Source organism: Cupressus sempervirens, chromosome 9, assembly GCF_028749045.1.
Source record: "Cupressus sempervirens isolate cs-2001-9-10 chromosome 9, ASM2874904v1, whole genome shotgun sequence".
NCBI lineage: Eukaryota > Viridiplantae > Streptophyta > Pinopsida > Cupressales > Cupressaceae > Cupressus > Cupressus sempervirens.
This window is the reverse complement of record NC_143126.1, coordinates 303287682-303315619: the sequence shown is the minus strand read 5'-3', so window position 1 is coordinate 303315619 and position 27938 is coordinate 303287682. Positions and strand designations below refer to the sequence as shown.

General features: G+C 34.0%; 1 protein-coding gene across 2 annotated transcripts in view; it reads right to left on the bottom strand.

Moving 5' to 3' along the window:
- LOC149538606 (endoplasmic reticulum oxidoreductin-2-like) overlaps window positions 1–27938 on the bottom strand; it is a 160995-nt gene that overhangs the window by 40857 nt on the left and 92200 nt on the right. The window lies entirely within an intron of this gene.

Here is a 27938-nt window from a genome sequence, read left to right as displayed (position 1 = left end):
TTGTATAGAGGGGCTGGGATCTTTGAATTTCAATATGATCATGCAATAAGAGGCTATATTAAACTTTGTTTTTATTCTTTCTTTTTGCAGTTCTATTTTTCCAGCAAGAACTTGCAATTTTCTATGATCACTCCATTATAACTGGTTATGAGCATGCGTCTTTAAATCCTCATTTCACTTTGGTGCAAGAGTGAGAATCAGTTCGGAGGAAGAATTTAGTTTTCAGTTCTGTAAAGAGGGGGAAGATAAGTAGGTTTATTTCTTTTCTTTTCTCTTTTTTAAAGCATACTCTGTTGTATAGAGGGGCTGGGATCTTTGAATTTCAGTATGATCATGCAATAAGAGGCTATATTAAACTTTGTTTTAATTCTTTCTTTTTGCAGTTGTGTTTTTCCAGCAAGAACTTGCAATTTTCTATGATCACTCCATTATAACTGGTTATCAGCATGTGTCTTTAAATCCCCATTTCACTTTGGTGCAAGAGTGAGAATCAGTTCGGAGGAGGGATTTAGTTTTCAGTTCTGTAAAAAGGGGGAAGATAAGCAAGGTTTATTTCTTTTCTTTTCTCTTTTTTAAAGCATACTCTGTTGTATAGAGGGGCTGGGATCTTTGAATTTCAGTATGATCATGCAATAAGAGGCTATATAAAACTTTGTTTTTACTCTTTCTTTTTGCAGTTGTATTTTTCCAGCGACAATTTGCAATTTTCTATGATCCCTTCATTATAACTGGTTATGAGCATGTGTCTTGTCTTTATAACTGGTTAAAGCTTAGTGTGTCTTCTCTGTGGTAATACACTGCAAGAATTTCTCAATGTCTTGTGTAATGTCCATTTAAGAGATCTTGTTTATTTTCCTAAAAAAATCTCTAATTAGAATTTCAATTACTACTTCATACCAAACTTTATTATGACCATAGATAGTTAAACATTTATATATAAATAAATGATCAATATAATTTTAATTATCTATGTCTTCCTTTTATTTTATTGAAAACTAAAATCTTATACTCTTAAAACCCTTGTCTTTGGCACCCTCCCTACATTTTCGGCTTTTTCAAGATCATATTTAAATAATCTAGTGTGGTGGTTTCACTTCCCTTATCACATTCTTTTTTCATGCTTTTATTGGCTTGGTCAAAGAAATGTTAATTGGCACCTTTATTTGTTATAATCTTTCTTTCAAATTACCCCTCCACGTGGCAATTTCCTTGAGGGTTGTATGTACTATTTGCTCTTCAATTTGATTTTCTCCTTTCAGTCACCTTTTTACTCCTATATCTCTCCCTTCCTTACTGTTAATGAGTTTTAGGATATAAATATGTGTTGAAAAGTCAAAAGTGGAATCAACGTGTTATTTCATGTGGGACTCGCCCGCCTCATGAGAATGGGAATTTGTTTGTTACGTAATAACTTTTATGGGATTGATCTATATTTCTTATTATTTATATTAGATATTGGGATTATTTATCATTAGGGTGTCATAGAAATTAGACAAAGTTTGGTTAAAAGTAATTAGTTTATATTTATTTATTTGATCATTCTTAATTGATATTACTTATTTAAATATTTAATTAATGTTTACTAAGAGCATTAATTCATCTATGTTGATTTGTAAAGTATAATGCATACTAATAATCATTTCTGTTATTAGTGTACATTTATATAGATATTTATTTAATTATTAGTTTTTATACATATATTCTAGAATTATCAATTATGATTTAATATTATATTTATTTATTTTAGGGAAATTACATCTTGGAGGTGGGGTGTTTGTACAGAAATGTAATTTTTGCAACTCAAAATAGGGAAACTCCTACTACTGAGAAAATCATTATTTGATGGAACCTGAGGTTAAAGGGATTAATATGTGTAAGGATCCACCGGGGGGGGATAAGGAGTTCCCAACTAGATAAATAGCAGCATCCATTAAAGAACAAGAAGATGTAGATAAATTAGTTGGAAAAGGAAAACAAAGTGGTTATAGTTCTGGAAAAAAAAACCAACACCACTTCCACCCTCTCTATTAGCCTCTAGACGTCCTTCTTGCCTATGCCTTCTAGGGAGGATGAAGATGTAGATGAACCACAAGTCAACACCCATAAGACAGGCCCACTAGATCAAATATTTCAAAATGATGCAAAAGATATTGTTGATGAAGAAATTACATGTAGCCTCTATGCGAATGCTCTTCCATTCAACTTAGTGAGGTCACCTTATTGGAGGGAGACGATGACAACAATAAATTATGCACCTTTTGATTACCAAGGCCATGGATTTGTAAAGGTGTGCACTACCTTATTGCAAAAAGAGAGGAAAAATGTAGAGGCCAAATTAAACCCAAATCGAGATTCTTGGGTTCAAATAGGTGTATCTATTGCCTCTAATGGATGAAAAGATTGCACAAACCATCCTTTGATCAATGTTATTTTTGTGTTTCCCAAGGAGAGAATGTTTTTAAGGCAGTTGACTATGTGGGAGAAGTAACAGATGCAGAGTTTATTTCCCAGATTCTCGTTGATTCCATAGAGATGTTGGGTAGTGACAATGTTGTCCAAGTAATTATGGATAATGCAAAAGTTTGTAGGGTTGCAGGTGGTTTGGTAGAGGCTAGATATGATCACATCTTTTGAACACCATGCATCATACATTCACTTAAGCAATTGACACCCAGGTACACTAAGTCAAACAAATTAATGAGGAAGGTGAGGAGATTCAAATGTTTGTGACAAGTCACCATATGTCAAAGCAATTCTCAGAACTTTCTCTAAATTGGAACTATTGAAGGTAAAGTTCAAAAATTTACTTTAATTAGTTTCAATTATCATTTTATGTCAAGTTTCGCATAACTGAATAAAACAGTTTTTGTGTTTTGTTATATATTTTAAATGTGTTACTAGTACTACTAATATGTTCTTAGGTGGTTGAAACTCGTTTTGCCTCTCGCAATCATCTTGAGAAAACTTGTGAACGTAAAAGAGGTATTCATTGGAATTTACCAAGCCAATTGTGTCCATGCTTCACTATGTTGACACTGATGAACCATGCCCCGGAGATGTCTATGATGACATGGACACCATGTTGGAGAGGATAAAAGTGGTAAGTTATAATTTTTAATTTTTAATACATTCCTCTACCATTGTTTACTCGGACATGTCTATATTTTTAATTGACATAACTTACATAAAGAAAACTTACATGAACATCATTTGATAGCCCAGGTGATACAATGAAGAGAATGATCCTAAGGACACTTTTTCTCCATCACTAGAACAAAATGACCACACCTATTCACCCCCTCTCTTATGCTCTCTCCCCCAAATATTATAGTGTAGAGGTACTCACTATTCCTAATAGAGTACCTTCATGGTCAGGATTATGTGTACCTACAACCTCTTGCCATTAAGATTCTCTTGCAAGATATTTTTTAATTGTTTAATTTTTTTCTTTTTTTCTTTTTTGGTCACTTGCATTATAGAATTTAACACTTTACGTTCTTGAATTTGTCATGGATTTTTTCTTTTTTATTTTGTTTATTTTTTCTCCATCTTACTAGCTCTTCCGCCGCTGATTAGAATTGGAGTACTTACTCCTTTATCCACTAAGTCAAGCATAACCAGTTGACTGCCAACAAAGATGAGGACTTTGTGTTTGCTCACACCAATTTGTGTCTCATGGCATGTAAGGATCCAAAATATAAGAAGGGGGCAGAAAAATTGTGGGACATAGCACCCGAGTCCACTGACTTGGATATGACCATTCAAGATCTTGCAAGAGCCACTTTGCTTGATATGGATGATGATGAGGACATAGAACTTGGTGGATCTAGTGCTAGTGGAACCGGTTTGGGTGATAATGAGGATCTACTAGCATCTACGGAAAATAGAATCCTATAGACAATAGCTTTTTAGATAATCCATTTGATGATTGATCAAAACTTTGATTATTGATGAACATTAAAATTTGAATCATGTTTGAACTTTCAAACTTTCATGAACTATATTTTAATTCAATAACTCAATCCAAATATTTTCATTAGAATGATATAATTGTGTTGTAATATTTATCTTAGGCATTTGGCATTGATCAATGATCAAGCATCATACTATGAAATGATCTAGTTTTACATTTTTGTATATTTCACTCTTTTTTTTGTATATATAATGCAAATATATATACACACACACAAACCCCCAGGAACCATAATGAAAAAAAAATTCCTCGAGCACATGAACTAGATTCTCGTACCCAAACCCAAACCAATATCTTAGACAAAAAGGAAAGTTGCTAAATAAACTAACTAAACAACTTTAAAAAATTGGCCATTATAACTATTATCATACTATTATTTTAATAGTTCCAAGATCATTACAAAGATATGCAATTATATGATATAATGATAATGACCAATTGGAAGCTAGAAAGAAAAACCATTGGAAAATGAAACCAAAATTATACAAGGAATTTAAAACTTGCAATAGATACCCAAACCAGCATCTATTGCAATTATATAATGATCTCATATATGATATAATGACAATAATCAATTATATGCATTCTATGTTTGATATTTTTCACCTACCACGGTTTTGATTTTGTTGTAGGGATCAAAATCGGGCTTACTAGGTAAAGTTGTAAATGGAAGAAGTGCAGTTCATGATTATGTCTTTGTTGCCTTCAAACACAAGCACACCATAGCTTTGTCCTCTCCTATGGAAATTGGGAAATCCAATCCCAATTTCTTTCCTTCCTGCATTTTTTCATAAACAGTACCTTGTAGAGTGAGTTCCAATACGACTATCTTATCTGTTGGATACCTTGGAAACTTGTATGGTTGCAAAGGAAATCCTTGAACTCATATGTTGAAAAATTAGGGAACTGAATGAACCAAGCTCCATACACCTCCACCAACTTCATTGCCCCAACTGACAATCTCATGTGCAATCTCTTATGCGAGGTCCTGACAATGTGCATTGCAAACACATTATTAACTCTAAAATAATTGTCATTGGCATGCAAATGCAATTGTGGGTAGCATTCATTAAATTTCAACTACTAAGTTCCACCCCCAATTGGTCCTTTGCATCTTAGCCCATCATATTTCATCATTCGAGCTAACATGTAGATGACATAGGAGCTCATATATATTTTTCTTGATTGCTCTAGATTTCTAAACTATTTATTTAGGTTGTCATTGATAAGCCCATCCCAATCTTCCTTGTTAAGTTCTCCAATCACTTTCTCGATGAAGTACCACATCCATGCTTCAAACCGATATTTCTAAGGTATCCTGAAAATCCTATTGAGCATCATGACCAAGTCACTATACTCTTGCTGCAAATCGAGCCATCCCAACTCCCTGGGCGACTTGGAATGGCAAGATTTGTTCCTCTTTAATCACTTATTGTTAATGATCTCTTCATAGAACTAAGTCATAGAAATATAGACCCTAAGTTCTTGTTCTCACCATTCTCAAGGGCAAGGGTATTCTAAATGCTTCCAATATGGCTAATGGAGAGAAATCTACAAGATTGCTTCCATCTAAGTCTTTAATTGTCCTATCTCTGGAGCTATCACGCTTTGCACATTCTACAATCAATTTAGGATGTTAAAAGGTTGTAGGGAGGCCGGCTACAGCAACGATCCCATTGTTCACAATTTGAGCAGCCAAATGCATTCATTGATGGTCTTAGTACCCAAACATTTTTCAGTTGAACTCGCTCATATCAAGGCCACCGAGGTTAGTATCTCCAATTTCTCCCACTTTGAAATTACTTTGGATTCAAGGTAGATGCCTCTTTTCTCATTGTTTATCAGTTACCCTCTGATTTCACTTCTTACCTTGGGTTATGCCATTTCTCCTTCCTACGAAAAGAAAAAGAAAAAAAAAATCAAACAATTTCTCGAAAAGGGAGAAAATTTGGAAATTTATCATAATTTCTCCTCTCCAAAAAGTGTTTTGTCTTAATCCCCAAAAATCTATGCTTTTCACAAATTTCTCCAACTTACTAAAAAAAAAATTATTTGAATTATGTAGCCTCTTCCAACTGAAAACAATTTTCACACTCTACAAGAAAATTACTCCATTTCTTGAGAAAATATACACTTTCCATAAAAAAATATTACTTCATCTCTTCAAAAGACTCACAAATTCCTCAGAATCTCAACCCTTCCACTTAGCTTGCTTCTTGATTTCTCTTGTGAAAAATAAAATAAGAAAGTGTTACTTATATAGAGTCTGCCCATGAAAAGTTGCCATAATGACTGCAGGCTAAACTTAGGTCTGAATTTGAGTTTTTTTATAGACTTTCCAAAATTCCTTTTTTCATCTTTTTCTCAAAATTCCCATTTTTTTTAGATATTTCCAATCTCTTAAGGCTTCAATTTCAAATTTTAATTTCACTTTTTGGGGGTTTTGGAATCTCTAAAACCTTTTCCAAAATTTTGAAATTTTGGATTGTTCAGCATTCCCAAACTTTTGGAATATTCAGCCTTTCCAAAAAAAATCATTTTTTCCAAAATTTGGGGATTTACCTCTTTTTCAAATTTCTTTGACTTTTCCAAAGTTTTGAAATTTTGAAATTTTGGGCTTTCCAAATTTTTATTCTTTTTGTTTTTGTATTTTTTTTTGGGTAAAAGGCCATGAAGCCCCAGATCATGTTTGGATTAAGAAAACCATCTCAATTGGGTACCAAAGATTAGAGATGGGTAAGTATCCTTGGTGTATCCTTGACATAAATATCTTAGATAAATTTAACCAATTAGCACCCGTTTTTTATTTCCAACTTTATAGCTTTACTCTTGATAATTCCTTGCGAATATAATTTGAAAACTAAACTTGGCTACGATCAAGTTGTTAGAACGAAAAAATAGAACTTATCTCTTCTTAAATTAATTTTAAAATCAAATAATATATAAGGAAAAATTTAGAATTACCAAAAATAGATCACTTATTAAACTTTCATGATATCAACTAAATTGATAAATCATAAAGCTAATGCAAAGACATATAGAGCCTATCAAAAAAAATTAACATGTTTATTTTGACTATAAGAGTTCTAAACCAATTTCACTTCAAGAACAAGTGTCTAACTTATACTTATCATATTAGCTTGTCTTATTAGAATTTCTTCTCCGTCTGCTCCTTTGTTAGTGAGATTATCAGCTTCTCTATTACCTTCTCTATAGATATGTTTTATTTTTGTTTCTTTGCGTTGATCAATGATGGCTAAAGAAAACTCAAGTTTCGAATTAAGGATCTAGTTTGGTGTCTTTCTTTATCTCAATGCATTTAGGATAATTCGTGAGTCTCCTTCAATAACTAATTTGTTAATACCTAACTCTCTACTTAGAGTCAATCCTTATATCAGGGCCTCTAATTTGGCTAAGTTATTGGACATTAATCCTAAAGGTTTGGCACATTTAATTAGGCAAGATCCATTATCTGAACAAATAATACATCCTAAGCCTGTTGGACCTGAATTACCTCTAGAGGCCCCATCAAAATTTAACTTTGATCGTCCTATAGGAGGAAGATCCTATTTACATTCTTTTCTAGCTATATTGTTAGATTTTGTGTATCTCATTAGGGTTAATTAGTTTAAACCAATTTTTATGCATATCTACATCCTGGTCTAAAAATGAACCTTCCTCCTTATATGAGTTATTGAGATTATTGTTAGCTACCACAATAATACAAGCCTCCACTTTATTTGTAATGTCCCCATCTTTTTAGCCTCTCAGTGGAGTTCTTAGCCTTTACATTCTCTGAAGGGTAAGTGGAGAAATAAGGAGAAATAAATTAAATTAATTTCTTATAAAGTCATTAAATGAATTAAAATTAAAAGCTGACTTTATATTAAATTAATTTAATTAAAGGTGACTAAAGCTAAATAAATAAATTAAAAGAGTCTTCTAAAAGGAGGAATTAAATATTATTTTATTTCTTCTAGAAGGAGGTCCACCTCTAGGAGGAAAAGAAAAAATATAAAGGGAAGCCTCATTGTTGAATATCGAATGTGTTGTTGTCTGCTTTACCTAATAACTAGTGGAGCCAAGGGTTTCAACAGTTGCTACATTGGTCATTGGGAACGAACACTTCCATTGATTTGCATAACTGAGGTGATGAAAGATCCTCCGAAGGGTTGCAACTATTGGAGAAGATAAATCAGTCTTTTCATTGTGTTGAATTTGTGGCCTAGGGCCAAATTTGTGGAGTAAGATTGAAGGAATAAGTCAGATATTGCTATAGTAACTTGCTACAGTAATGCTCCTATAGTAACATTGCTACAGTATCGCTGCTCCAGTGTTGTCGTTGCTACAATAACTCGCTATAGTAAAATCCAGATTTCTTGAGTGGTTTCCAAGTTCCTATCCATTTCATTTTGCATTGCATGGATGATAGATTTGAATATCTTAGGGCATGTGTAAGAATTTAGAAATCAATTCTGAGATATTGTAATCTGATTTATATTAGAGTTTTATATAAGAATTTGATATAAGGGATCAGGATATCATTGAAAATCATAGAAGGTGTTGCCCTAATGTCTTATTGCTATAGATGAATATTTTTTCATTTGTAGTCAATGCCTAAATATTTCCAAAAAAAAAAAAAAAAAACTTGCATCTTTATTGTTGGTTATTTGGAGTTTTGCAAGTGTATCAGTTCAAGTTTGGCATTTAGACAAAAAACAAAATTTAGGTCAGCAATATATTCCTTGCGTGCAAAGTGTTTGACGAAATTCTTAAGTTTAGAGATCAGAAAATTAAAATCAGAATTGCAAGGGATATTAGAATATTAAAAGAACATTTTAGATCCATCTTTTTATTACAAATAATTCTTCCATTCCTTTCTTTCCATAATTCCCATAGAAGTATGGAAGGGGATATTTTTCATAAATTACTATAAACCTTGAAACAACGACATTTTGGCCAACTTGCTCAAAAAGTTTAATAGGTTATCAGGGAAAGTTGTTTGCCAATTTCATTTCTTACATCACCGATACCAACAATTTTTATCAAAGGGATAATCATAAAGCAAGTGTTCAGATGTTTCAGATTCTTTTTCACAAAGTGGACATCCAGATGGTCCTTCAAAACCTATCTTGGTGAACCTATTTGTTGTTAGAATTCTCTTCTAAAGAGCAACCCAAAGGAAGATACCTGCTTTCAGAAGACACACCAGATCCCGACATAGATTTAGAGGGATGTCAATCTTATCCCATTGTTGAGAATTAATTATCTTTTCATACCCTAGTCTAACTTTATAAATTGTCTTTTGAGGCTCCCCAAATTAATTTATCTTTCCTTTCTTTATGATTTGCCTGCCTACTTTTTAAAAATTGATTAAAAATGTACTTTTCCTATGATGAAAGTGGAGTTTCATCTAAGGTTTTCCATTGTCATCCTCCATACTGATTATCGTTATATTTAATTTTATAGGTAGATTTGCACTATCTAGAGATGGGAGCCTATCCCAAGAATCTTCCGAAAATAAAGCATCACGCCCTAAACCGATATCCCAAGTTAAGTTATTAGCTATTATTGGACAACAATTCAACATAAATTTCCAAATTCTTGAACCTTTTCGAGGATTTATAGTTTTGAACAAAGACAAAGGATTATTATTGTTTAAATATTTATGATACAAAATGTTGGCCCATTTACTATTATGTTCTTTAAACATTCTCCAAATAAGTTTTTCCCGTAGCGCCTCATTTTGCCAACTCAAATTTTTTATGCCTCGGCCTCCAAAATCTTTAGGTCTACAAATATTATCCCATTTTATCAAAGCTTGTTTTTCTTATATTCAGTTCCTTGCCAAAAGAACTTTTTAATGTAAGAATCTAATTTCATTTCACACCTTTGGGTAGGGGAAGACATGACATTTGATATGTGGGGATGGCCTACAGTACTATTTTAATCATAGTCATTCTAACCATTAGTTAACCATTTCCCTTTCCAACTTCCCATTTTTTCTAAAATCGTATCCCAAGTTTTTCTTTCTCTAATGTCTTTTTCAAGTTGAATACCAAAGTATTTGAATGAAAAGGTTCATTTTCTGAATTCCAATATTCTACAAATTTCTCTCTCCACCTCCTCTTTGGCATTAATAAAGAAAAATTCTGATTTGTTAATATTTACTTTTTGACTAGATGCTTTCATGTAATTATTCATTACTTGCTTAAAATTTTGAGCTTCTTCCAAAGTGCTTTCTCCTAGTAGAATTGTCTAATCTGCAAATTGTTGATGTGTTATTTTAGGTACTTCCTTCAATTATTGTGTTTCCTCTAATTTTCCTTTCAGTTTGAGCATTTATTATAGCTCTAACAAAAGTTTCTGCCATAATAATAAAGAGAAAAGGTGATATAGGATCACCTTGTCTAATACCTCTAGAAATGCTAAAAAAGCCTTCAGGGGTACCATTTATGAGAAGGGAAATTTTTGGTGTCGAAATGCAGTTACATATTAAATTGACCCATTGCCGAAAGAATACAAAAGCTTCAAGTGTTTTACATAAGAATCTCCAATCCACTGTATCATAGGCTTTTTGGATATCTAGCTTCATTAGCATACAAGATTCCTTATTAATTTGAACAAAATGAGTTAATTCTTGGATTATGATAATACTGTCGAAAAATGACCTAGTAGGAACAAAACCTATCTATTCCTTTGAAATGATCTATGGTAGTAATTTTTTAAGTTTATTAGCTAGTGTTCTTGAAAGTATTTTGTAGATTGTATTACATAAGGCTATGGGTCTAAAATCAAGCCTAGGTTTTCCAATTTTTACCATATTTTCAATTTTTGGAATTTTCGACCATTGAAATTTTTTAATTCTCGAGGTTTCTAGTTTTCCCAAAATTTCAATTTTTCACTTCTAAAGTATTATTTCTGGAATTTATACATAACTTTTAGTCTCTTCACACTTGGGCGCACTTTGGGTAATAAGATGGATTTTTTTTTCTGAAGTTTCCATGACTTAGAGTGAGCTTGAGCACATTTTAACCCATCTCACAGACTTTCTCCTTTAGCACTCTCTATGACTATAGGCAACATGCAGCACTTTTTTTTAGCAAATCCATCACCCAACCAAAAATTGTGCTTATGAAGGAAGCTGGAGCGAGATTTTAAGTGAGTCACAGAATCATTTTGGACAATAATTGTGACTGGGTGCAAAATGCATCCGAAAGAACGATGAGGCAAGAATTCAGTTTGGTGAAGGAATTTTTTTCTTGTTGATTTTTCCTTCACTAGCATTGAAACCCACTCCAACTATTTCGGGCTCTACGGTGGATGCTCTAACTTGGCATCTTTATTTCTTTCACTATTTGCAATAGGTTATGAATAAATCCTATCCCCTGTTCAGCTTGTTGGTCATGATTTCTAATCGTTGGAGGATATTGTTTCTTCTGTAAACCACAGTTTTTCCTTTACTCCTCATGGAATTGAGCTCACGGGCAATGTTCCTTTGCAAATATTTGTGATGTGTGAGATTTCTTTGTTACACAGAATTTGTTTACCAAACCATAGTGAACTGCTGATTGGCACAATATAACTTCCCTGCAAACATCAACTTAAAAATTTTACTGTCTTTCGCATTCAACACTTCACACAATTCATTTCCTACCAAGTAATACATTGTTGTGGATGACTAATATGTTGGGAGTTCTCGTGTTGCTCACATATGATATCAACATTCACAAGAACGACTTAAACAATGTGCATGTGTCTAAGACCTCTTCTAGGGAAACCAACGAGGAATCTCTCTCTCTCTCTCTCTCTCTCTCTCTCTCTCTCTCTCTCTAGTCAAATCCTTGCAACGTGTGGGAGCACTCGTAGACATATGGATACTCGAATGTTTTTTGTACTTACTAGTCTCTTGCATCCACTTTGTGGGGTGTTTCTTCAGCATGCTCCATGGACTTATACACTCGATGATCTCCTATATTCTTTGTAGTGGGGGTTTAGTGAAATTTGAGCACCAAGCACAATGTCAAATAATTTGCATATAGACCATACTTGTTGAAGCTCACATAGAGATTTATCATCTATCTTGGATTTTGAACTTTGCTTGATTAAATTATGAAGGGCATGTTGATAGACATCCTAGCAATGCACTAGGCACATGCAAAAGGCTTTATGATGGATCTTGACTTCTAAAAGCCTTTCTAAACTTTTCTTGTCAACCATACCTCTGTGTTGACTAACTTTCATGGCTATTATGTTCAAATGATGTTGAATCTTTGAATCCACTTGTTTGCTATTTCTCTTGCAATATTTTGTTCATTTTTCATTTTGAAGCTCACGTAGAGATTTATCATCTATATTAGATTTTGGACTTTGCTTGATCGAACTATGAAGGGCATGCTAATAGATATTCTAGCATTGCACTAGGCACATGCAAAAGGCTTTATGATGGATCTCGACTTCCAAAAGCCTTTCTAAACTTTTTTCATCGACCATACCTCTGTGTTGACAAACTTTCGTGGTTGTTATGTTCAAAAGATGTTAGATCTTTGAATCCACTTGTTTGCCATTTCTCTTCCAATACTATGTTCATTTTGCATTTTGAAGCTCGTAGCCAGAATCATCATTTAGGAAGTGCTTTTTTAAACTTTCCTTCACATCGCATTCCCTTACACATTTGAAAGTGTGTTGGAGATAGGTCCATGTCCATGATGGTTTCTAGACGCTTTGGTAAACATTATGTCAATTACACAATGTTAAGTGCTCTGAACCTAGTCTATTTTGTTTCTGTTGTTTTAAGGATTTTTGTCAATCAATTACCACACCCTATAAATGTTTGAATGTGCCTGGAGTGTATTGAGTTTATTTTCACCTGCTGTCTCTTTAGCGCTGGGAGTGCATTTTCTTTATTAAAAAAATTGTCATTGTGAACATTGAATGGGAGAACATAGTCAAACCAAATGGGCCATATTCATCTCTCTCTAGCCCAGTTGAAAATTGAGCACATTAGACATTTCCCCTCTATTAGATCTTCTTACAAGGGATGATATTTCACCCTATGGCTCATCTAGTGATTGTTCAACAAGATGAGCTTTTTCTAATTGTTCTTAATCTAGAGCATCTCGATCAACCATATGTTTTTCCACCTCAATTGGAATAACTTCAGCACCTTGTTGTTCTTCACCTACTTTTGGTGCCTTTTCATTAAAGAACACATCTCAGCTAACACACACATCTCAGCTAACTATAATCTTGTGGGTAGAAGTCTCCCACAACCTATACACCTTTCTACATAACCAGAAAAAATACATTTTCTGGACTTCTTGTCCAACTTATTTCTGCTCACTTTACGAATGTGTGCATAACATCAAAGCCAAAAATATGAAGAAATGAGTAGTCAATTGGCTTACCTTTCCATATTTCTTCGGAAATTTTATTATCAAGAGCAGTAGTGGGAAATCTATTGATCAAGATACAAGCTGTATTAACAGCATCACCCCAAAATTTCTGCTCCAAAGCAGAAGTGCTTAGCATACATGTAGCTCAGTCCATAATTGTACGGTTCATGTGTTCAAAAACACGATTTTGTTGTGGTATCCAGGCAAACGTCAATTGTCTTACAATTCCATGTTCCCTACAAAACTGGTTAAATTTTGTTAAACAAAACTCACCTCATTATCTGTTCTTAGACATTTAATTGTCTTACCTTTCGTATTCTCTACCGAAACCCTAAACTTCTTGAAACAAGATAACACTTCAGGTTTCTTCTTGAGAAGATAAATCCACACCTTATGAGAATAGTCATCTGTAAGGGCCCATTTGGTTACTGGAATACAATTGGAATAGTCATTGAAAATTAGAATATGATTTTTATTCTTCATTTGGTGCATGGAATTGGAATGGGGAATAGGAATACGTATTCCCATTTTAACCCCAAAATTATCATTTATCCATTCCTAAAAATACCTGTTATCAGAAAAGGCTATTCCTATTCTCAATATGACTTTTCCAAAATTAATAATTTTGTTGGGTCTGTGGTTACCCACGGGTATGTTTTGAGTTGGAAGAATAACTCCCACTCATATTGTTCAGCATTTTAGGGCAGTGTTTTCAGAAATTTGTTCTATTAAATGTCTGTGTTATCATTTTCAACAAATTATCTGTCACATCTAACTCCATTGAACAAGTTACACAGGGAGTCTTTTCTCTGCCAGTGGTCTGTGCACTTTGAGAAGACTGTGTTATGGGCAAAGCAATATGAGAATGCTTCTAGAAATTCTCCTGTTCACATGCCTGTTGATGCTATTTTCTTTGTATGCTGTTTTTATCATGATCTAACGAACCAGAGGTCTTCTCTTTTCTTGCCTCTGCACAATGGCCTGTACTTCTGTAGCTGGGCATGAGCTTCCCAGTAGTAAGCATGAAAATATTGCAGAACAATATTAAGCAATTCAACTCTAAGTTGTAGGTAGATATGAGTTCCAGGTGCCACATGATCAGTTATGATTCCTAGAAGTATATACCACATCATACTTTCTAAGGTGTGGACTTTAATGAAAGCATGCTATAGTCAATGTTCTTATTTTAGGAAGATATCACTGAAATATGACAATATTTGTATTGTATTTGTATCCTTGTTTTAGTAAACTGAAAAGTTTAAATGACTCTGTATAGTTTCAGTTCTCTGGTTTTATATGCTTGCAAACCTAAAGCACTCTGAGCTAGGCTCTCTGAATGTAAATAAAATAAGTATTGCAATTATCTTCACCTCATGTTCTAGATTATGTAGTGGGCTATAATATACAGAATAAGAACAGATTTTCTTATATACAGAGGTTGTTAGAAAACTTTTTGGGAGAATTATCTGGATGACTCTTGCATGATACTATTTAATGAAGTTTTTGTTCTTTGGTAATTCAGTAAGCAAGATGTTTGATGTTATGACTCTGAGATAACTGATTACCTCAGAATGCTTTGCTAATACAAATGTTTGACAGAATCCCTATGCTATGAACTTGAGATTTGTGATTTAATTTTTGCTTTTCAATACCTAAAACGTCATATCACTCAATTCCACATTACTATTACACCTAGACTTTTCTGTCATTCCTCTTCTAAACAGATATGTCTTTCCCTATAAATTTGTTATGACTCATTCCCGTTCTCATTCACTTTAAGCAATGCTCGAAAGATATGCAGTGGTTCCAAAGTTCTAAGTGTTACAAAGGTCAGAACAATGCTGCCAAATATTGTGTCTGGTTTTCAACAAGCCGATCTTTTACATATCCAGCAACAAATGCAGTCCTGATACCACATTTTGTTGAAGTATTTTGTCAAAAAAATGAATCTATTCTATATGCTTCCAGATTGCATAAACATCTATCAGGTAGTAACAGTTACAGGATCTAATGAATAATTCTTCTAAATAAATTTGCAATCTATCTCTATACACTGGTCCAAAACTTACACATGTGAAGAGAATGACAACAAAATTTGTTGAGTTTGATTTGAGGATTTATAATAGAATTCACTCAGAAGTCTAAACTGTTTTTCAGCAAATCTATTTTGTGCACATCCAGCTATGATTGCAGCCCATGAAAACACTTTCTATTGAGGTATTTGTCAAACAATTCGAGTGCTTTATCTGTGCTCTCACATTCTCTGTCTGTTACTATAAGAGGGATCAAAACTGCAAATACAAATCTCATTTCATTTTTGTTTTTATTGATCTCCATAAACTTAACCTTATTCCAGTATAACCAAACAAGGGATTAACATATTCCCAATCAAATTCCAGGTGAACCAAATGGGACTGGAATTTGTCATTTTCAATTCCCATTTCCATTTTCAATTCTAAGTTTCAATTCCTATGCCAACAACCAAACGGGCCCTAAATGAAACAAAATATGTTGAACCTCCAAAAGATGTTACAGGAGCTTCCCAAGTATCTGAATGAATTAAATCAATAACATTTTTGCTTCTGGTAGTACTTCTAGAAAAACTTGGTCTATTTTGCTTCCCAAACAAGCAATGTTCACAAAAGTTCAAATCTTTAAATTTAGCACCTAGGAGAAGATTTCTATCTAACAATACCTTAGGACCTTGTTCACTCAAGTCTCATATGAACTAGCATTTCATGCCATGTTGTTAATGAGTCCATCTTTGCATCAGTTACCACAGTAGCCTCTCCATTGTCAGTCTTACCAACTAACCTATAGACATTGTCATCTTTTTCTCCCTTTAGTACAAAGAGTCCCTTTGTTACCCTTAGACAACAATTTTCACCACTAAACCAAAAACCTTGTTCATCAAACACTCCAAGTGAAAGATTTTTCTTTAAACCAGGCACATGCCTAATATGTTGAATAGTTCTAAGTTCTAACTACTCCATCGAACATCTTAATTCTAACCTCTCCACTAAAGACTTCACATGGGTTTTCATTTCCCATATAAATCAACCTCCATCACAAGCCCAGTAAGATGAAAACAAGTCTCTATGAGGAGTCATATGAAAATAAGCAACAGAATCAAGAATGCAAACATGAAGTAAAGAGCTTCTTAGATTAGCAGTTGATATCTCTCCATCTTCCAATGGTGTCTGGACTTCTACGCTATTTGCTTCAAATGCAGTTGTAGCAGGATTCTCCTTGATTGCTTTAGGCATAGTTGGAAAACTCGCCAAAAGCAAAAACTCGCCGAGCCCCCCAAAAGTTTAATCGGGAAAAACTCGGCGATTTTTAAAAAAAACTCGGGAAAACTCGGGAACTTAAAAAAACCGCTGAAATTTAATTAAAAATACATTTATTTTGCAAAATTTAATGAGAAGATGCATCTAATAAGTTAATTAAAGATAATACAAAAGAAACAAGCAGAATTTAGATATATATAAATGCACAGTGCGTACAAAATTGCATTCTCATGCGGAATGCTCATGGCAGGAAGCAAAATAGTAATAGTTCTTGGCATCAAACAATGCAGCCGAGTTTTTAAAAAAAAATCGCCGAGTAATCGGCGAGTTTTTTCCCAACAGCTGAGTTTTTATTCCTGCAAGTTTTTCTGGGATTTACTCGCCCAGCTTAAATACTCGGCGAGTGTTTAAAACTCGCCGAGTAATCTGCGAGTTTTCCATCTATGGCTTTAGGCAACCTGCAATCCTTTTTGACATGTCCATTTTTGCCACAGTTCCAGCACTTCACCTTTTTCCACCCCTTGGATTTGGACCTATTTTGTCCACAATTAGTATTCATTCTCTCCTGAGTTTTGTCTCTATCAACTAAGGCTTCATTAGAAGAAGAAGCTTGACATGTCTTTTGCCTTGAATCCTTAGAGATTAAAGAAGATACCACATCTTCAAAGACCAGCTTCTCACTTGCTGCAGAATTACTGAGAGCCATAACCAACTAATCCCAACTATCAAGCAAGGATCAAGGTAAAATTGGTATCTTATCTTCTTCATCAATCTTAACTACCACTGAAGCCAACTTGTTTGTCAGTGTATTAAAATCATTCAGGTGATTTGTGACCGATGTACTGGCACAGATCATCAAATTATACAGTTGTCTTTGTAACAAATTTTATTTTCCAAACACTTTGTTCCATAGACCCTCAAGAGCTATATCACATCCATCCTTCAGTAGAAAAGCTTGAATCTTCAACTTCCAAAAGGAAAAATTTGAGCCATCAAACATTTACACCTCAAATCTACTAATTAAACCTTTTGCTATTGCTCACCACTCTACACAGAGATATTCTACACAAATAACCTCAGTCATACCAATTGTAATGAAATTAAAAGTGCAGAAAATTGCAGAGGAGCGAAAACAAGCATAACAAAGAATTTACATGGAAAAACTAGGTAAAATTATACCAGTTAAAAGGTACAGGCAAATATCTCTCAAAATTATTCCTCAGGGATTTTCATTGTTACAAAAATGTTCAAAGCTTATGAACAATCATGACTTCGAGTTGCATATAACAACCGAGTTGCAGAGTCCTGATTACAAACCACTTACTACATGAGCATCTATGATTATTCAACGCAACTAAAGGTTATCTATGACAACTTCACATTCTAACAATTGAAAGATAGATAAGGCTTTCAAGTAGTTGCATGAATGCAGATTCATTAATAACATATGAATCCAATTTGGCTGGTAGTTTCAGCCTTTCTTCATTCTTTGACCACAAATGTTGATGTCATGATTTGTGTGAGTTACAACACGTTGATAGGGTTCTTGTGAATATCCTTTTGTGATTATGAGAGAGCTACAGTATTTGGATGGGTACGGATTGGTTATGCATATATTTTATGCTGCTAACCTTGTGGTTTGCTCAAGACTTGGATATGTGTCTTTAACTGGAGTAGTTCATGACTTTAAAATGTACGAGTTGTTTTTCTTTAATAACAAAGATTGCTCGGAGATATTCATGATGAATATTGCAGAGTTCTTTGTGGATTTGAAGACAGATGTTGATGTTGTTGTGGTATTCAATGACGCTTGTTATTATTTCTTGATGGTGTCCTATTCTTGTTGTTGGAACACAATCCCTTATGTGATAGGATTTGGAAGATTTCATAAAGAGTGTTGATGTATTCCTAGCTGACTCGGTTGGTTAGCATGTTGATTTGGATTGCAAGCGTGATTTACATAATATAGCATGTTGAAAATTAGTTATTTGGGTCCTAGATATGTCCTTATTGACATATCTTGGATTGTTTATTGCAACATATTTACTATTGTAGTTATGGCCTTAATCTTGGCCAACTCAATTTTATGTTGATGTATTATATAAAAGGATAATATTTTGTGTTTGGAAGCAATGCAAGATGCTATGAGTATAGATACGAAGGTAAGTGAGCCTGTTGTATCTGTGATTGAGAGCAGAGGTATGAGTGGATTGTTGTCCATCTCAGGATTGTTGCCCTTAAAATATTCTCAAGGTTGTTGCCCTCTTGTGTTGTTTTGAGGAGTGAGCTCTATACAGTAAGTTTGAATGCATATGCATTATCATTGTACCTTTAACAAGGTTTATGTCCTAGTACATTATCTACTAGGTTTGACCGCCACCATAGTTTTTCCCTTAATAGGGCTTCCACACAAAAAAATGGTGTTTTGTGTTATGGTGGTGTTGCTTTCTTTTCTTTAATGCTTATGTTTCAGATCTAAGATGCTATAGAGATGAATGGGTTTATGGGTCAAGTTATTTGCACAATTGATTCACCCCACCCCCACCACCTCTAAGTTGTGTGAGTTGCCTTGGTATTCCTAACAATTAGTATCAAAGCTTGGTCTTCTTTTGAGGGCTTGATCGTTTGAGGAGATTTGAAGTGGAAGCCTTTAAGGACATTCTGAAGTTTGATGAAACCAGTTATGCTTTATGGAAAGGAAGAATGACTACTCATTTAGTTTGCATGGGAATGGAATATTGAGAAGTTACAAAGAAGGATTACAAGCCTCCTACTAATCTAGCTACTAACAGTGTTGATGAGAAAAAGGAATTTGCAAATATCATGAGAGCCATTGAAGAATTATACAATGCCTTATCAGATCTGGACAATACAAATGTCATGCAATTGCAAACTACTCATGACATATTGATGAAGTTGGAATCATTGGATGAAGGAGACCCATATATGAAGCAAGCAAAGATGCCAAGTCTAAAAGGAAAACTTAAATCTTTGAGGATGAGCGAAGATGAGAATATTAGTTCTTATTTACAAAAAGTGACAGGGCTTGTCTGTGGAATTAGATATGCTAGTGGAACCATGGATGAAGATGAAATCAATTCAAAGATGCTAAGATCCTTGCATCAGAACAATATCCAAGGTGAAAAGGGACTCATTGGGTGGTAAGTTATCTTCTTTTGAGATGACTAGATCTTGTGACAATTTCCCTTAAATAAATTATGCATTTAAAGCTACTATTTCTAAGGATAAGACAAAGTATGAAACTGGTGAGAGTTCTACAAGTTGTTCTTCTTTCTAGTTTGGATCAAGATATGCTAAGGACTTAGAAGAGATTGAGGAAGAAGAAAGGAAGATGGAAGAGTTGGAAGCCTTGATTGCAAAAAGAGAATCTAAGGGTGCAGGTAAGTATGAAGGGAAATCGCCTATAAAATGCTTTTCATGTAATAAGAGTGGTCATTTTGCCTCTAGATGTCAGAAAAGAACAATGAAGAACAAGCCTAGAAGGTTTCAGCCTAAATTTCATAAGAATTGTTACTATGCAAGTGAAAATGTTACTGATGATGAATCTAAGAAGAGTAAAGATGAGATTATTAGGCCCAAAGAAGGAAAGCTTAATTGGGGTGGGGGGTAAATCAGTTATGCCAATATTAGCTCAATACATAATGCAAATCTCAAAGATACATGATAAATACAAATCCACAACACATAACACTTTAACACAAGATTTTTTCTCACGGAAACTCATTAGGGAAAACCCTAGGGGGAGTCTAAGCCACAAGATGATGCACTTTGCTAAAAATACTACTTAGTTAAGAGCATAAAATGGAGAACAAAACATGTACTTACACCCATAGGCTTACAGACCAAACTGCAAGCACATTGCTCACAATACAATCTCAGATTTGGCCCTCGGTCAAGTTCACTGATCTCATCTCAATTACAACTAGACGAACAAACAATCCATTACAACCGAACTAACAAATAACATCTCCTATGCCTATACAATTCCAATGAATTACAGTTTGCATCACCTCGCCTACATTATCCTCTCACATTCTTTACACACTCATTTCTCATTATTACAAAATGATCTCTCGTTTATACTAATTACAAGGAATATAAATCTACTAAGTACAAGAGCCCACCTAGTACAACAATATACTCAAGCATCAATGTAATCCAAAATCAAGTCGGCTAAGACTTAGATAGGTCCCAAATCTTCAACCATGAACATGTTACACCATCACCAATGCAACACCAAGAATCCCAACATGTTACTCCACCAAGTTAATTAGGACCATACTAAAGAAATGCCCATACTCTATGAAAACACCAATTCTTATCTCCTCAATCAATGCGGGCCAACAGCATGATCATTGTACAATCCAAGAACACCAACAAGAAAATTGAACACCATCCAAAACCTTCGCATCAATCCAAACTCATCTTCAGCACTGATCATCAAGAATATTGTACTACCAAACTTTATCATATCAAAAGATAGCTTATTGTACTCATATTTATAAATGTAACCACTTTTTCCAGGTCTTAACTAACAACTAGCATATCATAGAAATACAGTTACTACTTCAATTTCATGGGAAGGCAGTTATAACAGTTATGTTCATGTGAATGAGATTAACGGTTACAATCAGTTAATCGAAAATTTCATAACTAGCAATTGATAGCATCATCAATAAATCTAAATGAAGATTTTGAGCTTTACATACCCTAAATTCTGAAACTAGAATCCACCAAGAGCAACATCTACAAAACCCAAGTTAATCCATACATATTGCTTAGGGAACAAATAGCTATACAACTTTATCGTAATGACAAATACCACTATATCATCTAGGGTATCAAATACAATTGTATCATTTAGGGCATCAAATACCACTGTATCATTTAGGGCATCAAATACCATTGTTCATTTAGGGCATCAATTACTATTGTATCATCACTTTTCTTTCTATTGCTAACTATGGTTGTTACATCCCAAAATTTGACCTAATTAAAAATAAATTGTAGCCATTGAGATGATTAGTTAAAACTATTGTTTTCCTTGATCATGTGAAAAGGGTAGTTATAATTAACCGTTACTTCATATGAACTTGGTTGTTAAAAATTATTATGTATAATTGTTTAATGATGATGGAAGTTAGCCGTTACTTGTCATATGTTTGATGATGGTTGTTAGTTGTTACTTGTCATATGTTTGATGATGGTAGTTAGTCATTGCTTGTTTACTGGATGATGGTAGTTAGCTATTTTTACAACTAACTATGTTATATGTTGATATTGATTTATTATGAGAGAACTTATTATTGTGGAAATGTTGCACGGGTGGTTGTAGGAGCAAACGAAGGAGAGAAAGCATTGCTAAACGAGATCTATAGAATGGGGCACTACTTTAGTCTATTGATCCGATCAACAGATATGGCGTCTAACTACCTTAGTAAGGACCTAGCGACTGCATAATAGGGTACATACATTGGACACGCATGAGCTACTTGGACAACATATAAAACATTTATATATTTAAACATAATCAAATCATTTGTATTATACATATATATATATATATATATATATATATATATATATATATATATGCACATATGTATAAAGGTATGATGCCACCATGATATTAAAACATCCAAGCTCATCTCTATTAACATAAGTATAAATATATACATGCATATATATACATCAAAAGGATATGAAGTTAAAATAAATTTTCCGAATTATGCACGTATATAGATGTGCGTATCCTAATAGGTATGACCTAGGACATAATAATAGTATGATGACATCAGTTTTAAAATTATATATATATATATATATATACAAACACACACACACACATATATATATATACATATACACATATATATATACATATACATATATATATACATATAGGATTTCTTCTTTTTTAGGAGCCCTTCGATTTTGTGTTTTTTTACTTATAAGTCTCTATGAGAGACAATGAGTATACTTGGCGCTATTCTTTTTCTTATTTTGAATTGGTGAACCAAGAAGCCGATCATCTTGTTTTTAACTATCATCTTGAGCCGCGACTTCAATTTAAGCTTTCTCTCTTGCCTAGACATATATTCGACTGCATTCTTCTTTTTAGTTTTATCTTCCATATGGCTCCCTCTTTCTTTTCGTGTTTTTCTTTTCATTCAGCTTCTAATATTGGATGTGAAACCGAGCCTTGTTAAAACGAGAACTCCGTATCAGACATCCACCTTGTCTATTCAGAATAATTGAGAGTTGGTTAGTCAAGACTACCCGAACTCATACGATCATTGATCAGGTTACGTAGATATCTCTATTTCTTATCAGATATATTTATATATCCGAAAACTCGATGCAAGTTTGGTTTAAGTATACCAATGTTATTCCTCAAGGCATGTCTATGATACAAAAAGATGAATAATGTTCAGTTCAATGCGACCAAGCTTTATCATTTATATTGAACTATTTCGAATCAGAAACAGATCGGATATGCAATGTGTGTATTCTTATTTTTGAGTAGCTTGTCCTTACTTTTGATAATGCAAACCAGTGACTTTACAAGAGAGAGGTCTTTGAGTCACAAAGATGGCTTAATGCCAAAAACAAATTATCATCTTTGCATCAATTGAGTGTCAGCGATGAACTGTTAATAGAAGGATTTCATTAATGATCAAATACCAAGAACTCACCCTAGCTGGATGGCCAATGAAAAAGGGTGAAGAGGTAAAAAGAAAACCTGCAAAAACAAGGAACAAAAATCAGATTTATCATGATAACTTATTTACATAAACTTAAAGAGCTTTCCAGTAAGCTCATGTATGTCCAATTTACCTACTCTGTTGTCAAGTCGAGCAATGGTGATCGGGTATCATAAACCCATTTAAAACCTTGGCCAGGGTTGTTAAAGGCATGCTTGCCTTCTATAGATCACATGATGTCGGTGGCGCCAGTTAATCAAGCATGCCCATCTATTACTAAACAGACATTTTAAACACTAGTATTGCTCGGATGGCTGGACTAATAGTGCCCCAAGCCTAGCCTCAAGGTAGGGAGGGCCTTTCTTGTTAAAAGATTGTGTGAGGATTGATAATGTTCGTGGTTGGGAGGTTAAGCCTAAGCTAATGCTTCTCCTCTTATCTGAAAGCCAAGGCTTGCACAACATTATGAGATCCCTCAGTTAGATTATGTATGTTCCTCTTCAATTCTTTACTTTGCATTTACTTTTCTTGTAATTATTAAGTAGCATAGAATTGAAGGCAATGATTTAAGTTCTTTTGTAATTACTATAGAAATTAGTTATTTAGTTGGTTGTTATTTCAGTTAAATTCACATGAAATGGAATAAAGATGTTCACTTTGGTACTTTGGTTCCAAGTATTGCTTTTATATCTGCTTTATTTCAAAATATAGTTCTTTTCTAGACTAGAAGATTCGTTTGTTACAATGGCAATAACATACAATTAGAATGTACGCTCATATTCATTATTAACATAAATGAAAGACAGAAATAACAATCCGTCAGATAAACCTATCTCTTGCATACAGATATATTTCATGTTTAGTTGAAAGATCAATCGATCTAACTAGTTACCAATTACATTGACGAGAAAAGTTGCTTTCATTAAAGGAATAATTGAATCAATGATATAAATCAATCCATCATATCTTCTACTCATATAAAAATCATAAAAGTAAAATACCTATTACCAACAAATATTTGAATGCATAACTTATCTTTGTCTGGTGCATGTCCTAACATCTTGTGGAGAGGGGAAACATTGTCAAGAGCTTAACCTCCCAACCACGGACCCTTAAAATATCCCCACATAATCTTATTTGAGAAAGGCCCTCCCTACCCAGAATAGACATGGAACACCTTGTCTAGCCAATGAGCATCCTGGTACTTAATTTCACCACTCAACTCGACAACAGAGTACATATTGGACAAACACTAATACATTAGGGGTCAATTTGCGACGGCAAGAAAAGGTAATGTGGTTTTGGCTTTTTTTTTTCAATTTTAGCCCGATGACGTCGCAATTGCGACAGCAGGCGTCGCAATTGCGACGCCAGCGGGATATAAGAGGAAAAAAAAGCCAAAAACCCTCATTTGAATGAAATCGCGCGACACAGGGTTCTTCTGAAAGGAAAGGCGCGCGCGCGGGAGATCACTTCAGCAGCATTGAGAGGGGCATTGAGGCGAACTCGAGGCATTCAGAGGGTCGAGCAGAGATGCGCATCGGCAAGGTGTAAGACAAATAAACCCATTACTCCTTTGTTCTCCATGTTTTTCAGGATCAAAAGCATGCCCATTCATTTCAGTGTCCAAATGTTTGAGCTCCTTCAAGTCTTTCCGGTCGATGGTTCGTCTGACCGCTTTCTTTAACTATGGGTTTGCTTGATGGCAGCAACCCAATTGTTGAGAAAATTTGGGGGTAACCTAGTCACTTGCAACGGGTTTTATAATATAGCAGGTTTACAATTTTGTCTTGAGCTGCATGGTTATATATTTGCAATATCATTTTTTTCTACAAGAGCAGCAAAGATGCCAAAAGAATTGAAGTCAAATTCCTGAGTTGTGTGCCATAACCATAATACAGTGCGGTTTTTGGAAGGGAATGCAGGCTCGCAGTATCATATTCTGTGTAATGGAATAAAATGCAACATATTCTTTTGGAAACAGTGGTCAATTTGCAATAGACCAGACTGCAAGTGCATTGTTATATCGTGTAATTCCAATCAAAATTTTAATAGTCCAGCACATTGATAAAGTTAATTGTAATAGGCCAGCTCATTTCAAGAGTTAATTGTAATTCTCTCTTTTTAAAAGAGCCTGTAACATTATTGATCATGGCATTATATTTTATATAAACGAAAGTTTGCAGTGGTTTCCTACTATCTACTATAGTAGTAAAAATCTTCTTAGTAAAAAAAAGGCAAACCAAAAGATTCAGAAATTATCGAACTATCATGAATCAATCAAGAAAAAATCATATTTTCAACACACGTATTGTTGCACTTGCATTGTTGCACTTACAGCTGACATTTGACACTTGGAGTTGATATGCACGTTTCTTTGAGGTGGGTGATAACAAAGAGCTCATCAATTTTCACTGTGTTATCTTCTGGCTACAAGTCTACACCATTCTTCATTGTTTTTTATTTATACCTAATACAATTTTATTTTTCAAAATGTTTATCACTGCCACAGTTTTTGACAGTTGGCTTCTTTGTATTAATGCCTATAAGGAGCCATTGGATATTGGAAGATAAAGGTTATAAATCTCAGGTAGTTTGTCTGCGAGATTTCTTTTGGATTTGGCTGTGTTACATGAAATGCTGAAGTAAGATGCACTGATTTCGACCCATTCTGATTGATTTGTACAAATTCTTATAACCAGTTTCATATATTTAATTACATTTAGACACTATCTTTTAATGCTTTATTTCAGTGTGCTACATATTCTATTTCATATTTGTGATATATGATGAAAGTATTATAACATATGGAGGAACAGTCCATGAGTGGCGTGGCCAGTTGAAATGGTTTTAGTTTCAATTTTACACCAGTTGATACAAATAATCAGTTTACCAATCGACCCCTAGGTTCATTCCATTTGCAGTAAAATCTTCATTACATAGAAAATGTTCACAAAATCTATGTCAATGCTCACACATCTTCTTGGACTTATGCAAATCTATGTCAATCCTCACACATTTTCTTGGACTTACGCAAGAACTATGCTGCCCTGCAACTCTTGTTAAATATGTTATCAATTTGACTTTTCTATTAAAGGCTCTCATGCTGGATTGAAAGCTAGGTAAAGAAAAAGATATTATACACTATTTTGTTGGTACCCTGTGCAGCACAACAAACTTGTTCTTACTATAAGAAATTTTTCTTTTCTTTTGTTTCATTGCAGATCTTCTACTTGCACAGAGGTCTCTCCCCATCATTGGACACACTTGATAACATTCGAACTTTGGATCGCATACAGGACGTGCGTCTATACACATAAGTATAAACTTCTTCTTTTCCCGCAACACATATAACAACAATTTTAAGTGCTTGCAAGGTATATACTTATGAATAAATATTACATCCTGATTTAAATGTATGAAAACAATTTTCATTCCTTTTAAGCTTCATTCATCTCAAGGTGCAATTCACAAACTCAAGAATAGTGGCTTTTGTCCTTCAGGATACCTTTAGGGGAAGAGTATGTGAATGCCCCCTCGTGTCTGGAGTCCAGTTTAGAGGAGATGGCTATTTACACTGCTAAGGTTTGTTGAATCTAATTCTAAATAGCATTGCTTTCTATTGTTGAATCTAATCTAATGTATATTTTAACTAGACTTGTAGCTTATATGTTTTGAAATTTTTGTTAGGCCTTGTAGTTTGTATAATTTGATTGCTGGAGAGCTTCTACAGCTAAGCAAGAAGGCCGTTGCACGAGTTATAGCCGCGCGCTCAGGTATGAAAATTGTTTTTTTTTTATTCTAATGTATATTTTAACTAGACTTTTAGCTTATATGTTTTGAAATTGCTTTTAGTGGCTTAATGTTGTAAGGTCTCTTGAAATAAGACCTTCAGGCGGTTGGTCAATGTTTTACAAATAATCTTAGGAATAAAGTCAAAGAAAGTATTTTTAAAATATTAAAGTATTTAGCTAGGTCTAAGAAGATTTGTGTACTTTCGACAGTTTTGCTTAGTTTGGAAAGTTGTAGACCGAAGTTTTCATAGCTCGATTTTTGCTTCCTGCAAAGAACGATCATGTCAGATAATATAAGTGAAGAACAAAACAGGGAGACAATCGCTAGATTGTGGTCTAACTTGAAAAGAAAAGGTGACGGAAAATGTTATTGTCCTTGCAATATTTGTAAGGGCTTAAACCGTAGAAGGCTGCTAATCAAAACAGTTAAGAGACATTGTAGGGAGAATGGTCACATTGAAGGGGGGCATGACTATCATCCACTGGTAAGTCGTTCATTATATCATTTTAACAATTTATATACATATGAAATCACTTGATGATGAGTTGATGATCATGGTTTATTTATGTTAATCAATTTTATATAGGTTGATCTTCCCAGGGAAGTACATGATATGAACCACAACAATCCGAAGAATATGGTTTTCGAAGTGGAGGAACATGGAGGTGCAAATATCCAAGGTGAAGATAATGATCCCATGGAAGATGACGATCATGCGCCAGAAAACACAATTGAAGAGGATGGTATAAATACATTGATC